The following is a 7,759-nucleotide window of genomic DNA, read 5'->3' on the forward strand; positions in this document are numbered from 1 at the left end:
GGGCACCGGTACTGGCTGCGGCCCGAGGTTTGGTTCGGGTTAAACAGTTACTATTTTAAAGTTGTAAAAATGCCGTTTTAGAGTGTTCAATAAATGTTTATCCTGTTTGGCCCGCGACCTAAGGTGTATTTTGGATTTTGGGTGATTGAGCTTGACACTTCTGCAATAGGGAGTAAGAGATATCCTCAATGTCTAGGGTTGATGGCAGAGGTCCAATTGAGGTCTTGATATGTACGTTAGAATGTGAAATTCTGGTCCAAGGCGTCCGAAAAAAATCTGTCTGCCAAAATCCAACATTCAAGGTCAGGGAAACTTCCCCTGACTGGTTTCAACTGGTGCTCCATGTGCAATGCATTTATCAATGTGTTAATAACAAAGCGTACAATTGATAGATAATATAAAAGTTTAAAAAACCTTTATGTTACCTAGTATAGAGGTATAGAAAGCCTTCAGTTAGTATAAAAACCCTTCAGAACTAAGACAGAAATGCACAGGAGAGAAAGAACCACGCTAGAGAAAAAGTACACTTACACTCTGGTACCAGATAAGTGAGCAGCAGAGCCTTAATTAGAGGAACATACATGTGAGGTGAGTTCAGTATTCAGAACCAGAGAGCAAAGATAAAGCAGAGAGAAGGAGGAGAGCAGCTCAACTATGACATTTCCTGGATTCTGTCTCTCCATTCTGTGTCTCAAAGATGAAGAGCATCTATGAAGATTGAATGGAAAAGGGTAAGACGCTTTACCAAAAAGGGATTCCATTTAATGTAGCAATTATTGCCCATAACATGTAATCTGAACAAAAGACATGAATGCTCAGACTAATACGGCCTTTACAGCAGATGCAAAACGCTTGGTAAAGAGCTGGTTCCAGAGATATGACATGGCGAACACGCGGTGGGAGGTCCTGTTGTGTCATTTAAGCGGCCGGTATGACTCATATTTTCCAGAGTTATAAAAAATGAACTATGGCAAATATTTGCTTTGGGTCAACCAATCAAGAACTCGGCTTCAGTAGTGATGTGTTGATGATGTGAAGAAAACAAGGTCATTGTTTCAGTTTGAGCTCGTCATTAGCTTTATGATGTTTGTTCATCTTTATACAAAACAAGAATTTAAAAGACTTTTCTTGGAAATGAATGATAGATTTTCACAAACGGGCAGACAGCTGGTTCCATGTGAAGCAGGTTTATTAGTTCAGACAGGAACTAAGCTAGAGGCAGAGGTCAATCAAGAGCATGGGATCATCCAAGAAGAGACTAGAGTCCAGTTGAGGGTCGGGGCAGGCAACAGACAAACAGTGTTAAAGCAGACTCAGGAACAGAAGATCAGGTCCAGATAGAAACATTCAGTAATGCTGGCAGGGTGGCACAAACAATACTCCGCACAGAGTGAGGCTCTATGAGCTGCTTAAAGGGTAACAAACAGGGAAGTTGGAGAATGACTCCACCCACAATGTGAAAATCCAGTCAGAGGGGTGGGGCTGGGGGGGCAGGACTCTAATCACTACACTACAGGCATGAAGCCCAATGAGGCAAATTGAATTTGTGATATTGGGCTATATAAATAAAATTGAATTGAATTGAATTAATCATTACTGGAGCTGCAGATCATGACGTCAGACTTGTGAAACTTGCATGGTTTGACAAATCACAAAGTTCAACTGTAATTCCTCCTTTCGACCTCTAGGGGTAGCACACAGACAGTTGTTGACTATATTTTTAAGAATTAATTTTATTTTAATTTATCAGAAATTTGGCAATGATCAACAGACAGCACTTCTAATGCTCAATTTATAGAGGTCAACAGCCAAAAAAAGCCAATTTAGTGTTTGGTTACCCTTTAAGAAGCAGGTGGGTGATTGTCAGATTGAAGTCAGGTGAGTTAGTTTCTGGAGTCTGCTCCCGCTGGTGACCGTAGGGGGAGACAGAGCTCTGACTCCTGACAGAGATGATGTCAAACAATCGGGTCGGTTGTAAAATCCTTCATCTGATACTATTCAACCTACAAGCTAATATTAACCAGCCTGGAGAAGATAACTTGCTACTGATAAGTTGATGTTTATTCAGAGAGTCTGTGCAAAAAAAAAAGGTGGAAGAGTTTGAGAGACATTTGTTTTAAAGAGGAGAACGCAGACAGAATGGATCAGCAAGGTCAGCCAAGAGGTGGAAGTATTCTGCTGTCTTCTCCTTCCTAGACCCCTTCCTCTTCCCAGATTACTGGGAATATGGATCCCAGGATAATGGAGGAGCAGAGGATATGAGCCCAAAGGGACAACAGAAAATCAGCATGATGGTGTGTTAACAAGTGTACCTGTACACAGAAAAACTCCAGCGAGTGATCCTTCTTTTTTAAACAGGTGGGACTGTTTTGACCAGGTCAACATGCATGAGTGTCACGACTGATTTTTTTTTGCTGTCAGGGTCCCTAGATCCCCAACAGAAGAGCCTGATGCTTTGTAGACACCTAGCATGTGTGGTGCATTCAAGAACACTCTGAACAATTCGCCTTTAGCAAACTGTATTCACACTGGACCGTCATTTCCCAATACCAACATCTTTCCTTTTTCTTTCACAGCTCTATTCTAATGTACGAAAGACTTGGTGTCATTTAATTCCAGCTGGGCACAAACTGCATTGATTTATTTCTCCTCCATTATCAATTTTCTTTGGTTAAAATAAAATATTTTAAAATGTAACAGTAAAGGAAAAAGGAAGTAATTATTGAAGTAAAAAATAAATAAACTTTCTTCAACTCATTCACAAACAGTTTAAGGACGGTATGAATCATTCAATGAGAATCCTAACAACAGAAGCCGTAATTCTTCATCAATTGTTTGTAGTTCATCAACGTCATACTGACATATTTGAGCTTCATTTATCACAGAAAATCAATTGATTGTCAGTAACCAGAATTAAAGCTATATTAAGTTAAAATCCACTGGATTATACAGCAGATTTTCTGTTTGAACAAATGTAAGCATTTAAAGTGTGCATTACAGTTTAAACCCTCACGCCCTCTTCTGGGGTCCAAATGACCCCACCCTTACATTGATGTTTGATCCCTCCCATGACAAAGGTAGATAGGATATTATGTCTGCCACAGACACCAGTGAAGATACAAAATCTTTGGAAAAAAAAAAAAAAATTGTGCGGTGACTTGTGGGGTCCAGATGACCCCGCTTTTAATGTAGCCTGTAGTTTATTTAAATGTATCATGTCAGTTGCAAAAACATAAATATAAATCAGAATCTTGTTTTTCTAAAGGATAAGTGAAGACTTTGTGGCTCCTACTGGGTTTTGGTTGGTGAGAAATCGACCCGAATGGCTCTTTGAGTGTTGAAGGCTGCAGACCTCTGTCCTAGTGGATACATAAAGTGATTATGTGTATGAATAGGATGAAATGAAATTTAAATTTGGGGTTTAAGTTTACAAAAAATCAATACATTACATTAACAAAAAAAAATCTCTATTTTTGTAATGTATTTTCTTTAGATTCTGATGAAAGTTATCAGACAGGAGAACAGAAGATGACACTGTCAGGAGGAGGGAACTTACACTGAGCTGTCACATGAGCATCAACTGAGCTGTCATATGAACATCCTTACCTCACAGAACACGTCTTACCTGTCTTTACCATACCCATAAAATGACACCACAGATCCACCAGGGGGCACTGCAGGCCTCCAGTGTGAGGAAGAGCCTCACAAAGCAGAACAAGATCCAACAGAACTCCCATCAGAAGTGAAGGAATCTTAGCTTAGCTTTAAATTCAGGTTAACTGGATGTCATTCTCACGTGCTAAACAAATTTTAACTTATAATACAGTTGCAGCTTGAAAAAAGACGATACTAATTCCAACTGGATGATCTGTAGGTTTAAAAAAAATCAAAATGAATTTCATCTATCTGTCTATCTATCTATCTATATTCTAAGGCCAGTTTTAATTTTCCAGTAAAAAGTTATTTTTTAAAACCGATAAATGTGGGAGAACTGTGTCTCTGGCATGTTCTGAGGGTTCTTTGAAGTTCAAAAAACAGAACTCCAACTTAAATGGCTTCCATTTTTTAAATTTATGAGTTATTCACATGTTTTTCATAAAAGCATATTGTTCATTTCACCGCAGGACTTTTCTGATCCGTGTTTATCTGGTGTCTAGATCTCGGAGCAGCTGCAGCTCTGGGAGGAATTCTGTAAATTTCAGGTTCGTCACAAGTTCCATCTCTTTGAGGATTAGCATGTGAGCCTCCAAGAATCAGAACGGGTTTCTTTACAATCCGTTCTAGGCATTAAAGTGTTGCCACAAAGAAGTAAAGGAAAAACAAATAATGTGACATGAAAGTACTATTGGGTCAGTGAGAAATTGTCAGATGTTGTGTCAGAGATAAAGAAAAGTGTTGAGATTTTCCACAAAAATGCTCCTGGAGTAACTCATGTCCTTTAGTGCAAAACTTCACCAGCTTAAATCTCAGATGTCCTGGTTTCAATAGCTCTGCTGTTATGAGTCCATTTATTGTTAGCATTCTGTAACTCAAAGACAGTAACTTTATTTACTGTGGCAGCGTTTTGCCTGAGAGTAGAAATGTCAGGCAGAATCATGTGTCTTTGCCTCATCCTGGAGGAGGCTGACCATGAAGTGCGCATTGTCTGCGAGCTTCTCATGACTTCCACTGTCTGCTACGGAGATAAAAACCACCAAACTTCATATTTCCCAGCTGTCTGGCAGGTTATGTTGAAGTAGAAAGAAATCTGAAAGGATGGGGAATTTAGACTTCAGAAGTTCCTGAGAAAAAAGGAAAGGTGATGGAAAAGTTCTCGTCTCGTGTCATTGTTATGTTTGGCTTTCACATAAAGGTCCACTGCAGGCCAATGAGACAGTCCTGTCCTGCTTCATGCAAACTTAAGGTATTGACATTTTGTGCTTGAAGCTGTGGTTACAGCCGTGGTGACCCTGACAGGACTGCAGTCACGTTAACTAGAGAGGAACAACACAACTGAGTCTGTAGTTCATAGTCTGTACATAGTGTGGATTCCCTCCAGCTCCAAGCAGAAAACAAATAGAGCTGCCTGGAGTCGTCTTTGGCTCTCATTTCCCTTTAAAGGATTTGACATTAGCTGAAGACGCAGCAACAGGGTCTGTATACGTTTAAACCACAGTCATGTGCATCCACATGGGCTTTGATCAATACGAGGTGCTGACTCGTAGGGATGCTATGGGGTTTTTGGTTGTCTCAGCCTGTGGATGGTGTACAGGAGTATTAGCATCTTAAGGGAAGCACAGGTTTATCTTACAGTTCCCTGGAGGTTCTAAACTAAAGAGATGTGATGAAAATGGAATGCACGACTGTCATGTGTGAGGTAAGTGTGTCGTCATATGCTGTCCTTAGTCGTTAGTGAGGTGGACGTACTGGTCCACTCAAGCTCCACTATTTCCCCATGTCTAACAGTCAAACTGTGTGGAATGAGAGCACACGTCTCTTGAACAGGACGAAGGAGCCCCTTACACGTGCGCAGTAGTACACGTGGATAAATCGATTTTTAGATGCATCGATTGTGATCCATAAACGATTCTCAATCTTTTTATGAATATTAAATAGCTGATAATAGAAAAATGTCAATGATGGGGATCGAGCTCAGCTCCAAAAGCCACGCCCCCTCAGAGGAGATTTTGGAAACAGAGACTTCAGATCACGCAGGAAAACTTAAGAAATCAGTTTGTGGCTAGAGAGGCACTTCTTAGTTTGTTGTGAGTTAAAGAGCGTTTTATAAAAGCTGGTCTAATGATAAAATGTAACTTTATCGTATTTAAGGTTGTTGAGTTTAAGGAACATTTTTCCCTTTTGATGTTATAAAATATTTTTGATTATCAAACAATATATTTATATATCAGCATTTTTATGTTCTCTTAAAATACACTTTGGTGGAGAATACTAAGTCATGTAGTAATGTCTTGCAGTAAAGAGAAACATCTTTAAAAAGTTCAGATCTGGGATACAATGATGATCGTTTCATAATTGGATTGTTTCATAATCAAATCATTGCCTCCTGAATGCCCAGGATTAATGGAGATAGAAAAAAGCATTACCCACTTTACACTCACTTGTAGGGCTGTTCAATACGACCTGTTGCTGCAGTGTGTCTGCAGACAAAAATGTCCAAGAACATTTTCTCACTACAGGCTCACCGAGTGATCCAGGATCTAAACGCTTCCTGTGTGCCTCGTACAGGTTGACCCAATTTTTGCCCCTAGACAGCCCATATCCACCCACAAGGGCAGTTGTGACTAATGCATAAACTATTTGACCCCAGTGCTTTATTGAAAATTGAAAAAAACAAAATCCTGCATCTCTACTGTTGATTCCATTTTCCCTATTTGTCTGCGAGAGACACACATATGCAGGTGTGCATTATCAGAAATTAATGCAGTTGTAATATTCTATAATTTTGCTCTTGAGTCTTATTTGATTTTATGGTGAAACATGACCGTCTTACTTTGCAGTCTGAGTGGCCCAGCTCAACAGTGCAGGACAGCTGATGTTTCAACAGCTGTAGAGTTCTAATAATAATATTTTATCCCTTAAATTCCACATTGAAAACATTTGTATTAATATCAGGAGCATAATCAAATTTTAGAAAGTGTTTTTCTAAGTTTCTGAAGCAATTGAACAAAAAGTGGCCCATGAGAAAGAAGCAGGTTCAGCTTGAAAATGTGAGCTGCTCAGCTTCTGCAGGAAGAAGACAGAAGAGCCATGATCTGGCATGAAACATTCGCTCTGAACGGCAGAGAAACGAGCATAAATGAAACGTTTCAGACTACAGCAGTTGGAACGAGGAAAGCACAAGAACATGTTAGAACCACAATTGTCATTGGAGTGTCTTTAAAGTCTCCTCCAATCACCACTCTGTCTCCTCTGAGGATCCCCTCATCCATCCTCCTCCTCTAGCTCACACTACCTGAGGTGCATAACCACTGATGACGTTCAACATCACGCCTTTCATTTCCAGCTTCAGACCCTCTGCACCTCCTTCACCCTCCTTCAGGACCTCTCCTCTGTCGTTTCCCATCATGATAAATCAGTTTGAAGCTGCTCCCAGTCCATGACGCTCGCTCCCTTTCCATCTGCTCTCTTTAACACACAGGATATCCACCTTTTCTTTCTCAATCATGTTGGCAGACTCCCTAGTTTTTTGTCAAAATCAATTCATCCATTTTCTGAACCTGCTGGGTCCATTTTGGGGTGACCCCATGCAGCCCCATGCGGCCCATGCGGCCCATGCATGGCACCCTAGGCGCAGCGTGATTCAAAGGCTAAACAAAAAACACACACAAATACAGTACCAATCTCTGTAAAAAAAAAAAAAACAGTAGCTACCTGGAGTATGTTGCAATAAGTATTTATTTATTTTAACTCTCAAAACTTAAAAAATATCCAATTAAGAATAATAGCACCTCTCCCAAGCCAGGACACAAACCGCTAACCTTTGCAATGGAAGACAACAGCGCTGAGCACTGCAGCACCACTCACTGCTGACTGTGCACAGAAATCTCCAGTGTTTACGGCTGGAAGGTTTGAAGATTGAAGATTGCAAAAAGAGGAAAAAAAAAATGCTAGTTAAATTCTTCTTTTCTGACAAAAAACAAGAGTATTTCTCACCCAAAATGGGGGGTGGGAATGTAACGGGGTGAAAAAAATGTTTTTATTTTTGCAAACTTTTAATTCCAAGGGCTCTTGAACGCACCACCAAATTGGGACAGGATTG

This window comes from Oryzias melastigma, linkage group LG21 (assembly GCF_002922805.2).
Source record: "Oryzias melastigma strain HK-1 linkage group LG21, ASM292280v2, whole genome shotgun sequence".
Taxonomy (NCBI): domain Eukaryota; kingdom Metazoa; phylum Chordata; class Actinopteri; order Beloniformes; family Adrianichthyidae; genus Oryzias; species Oryzias melastigma.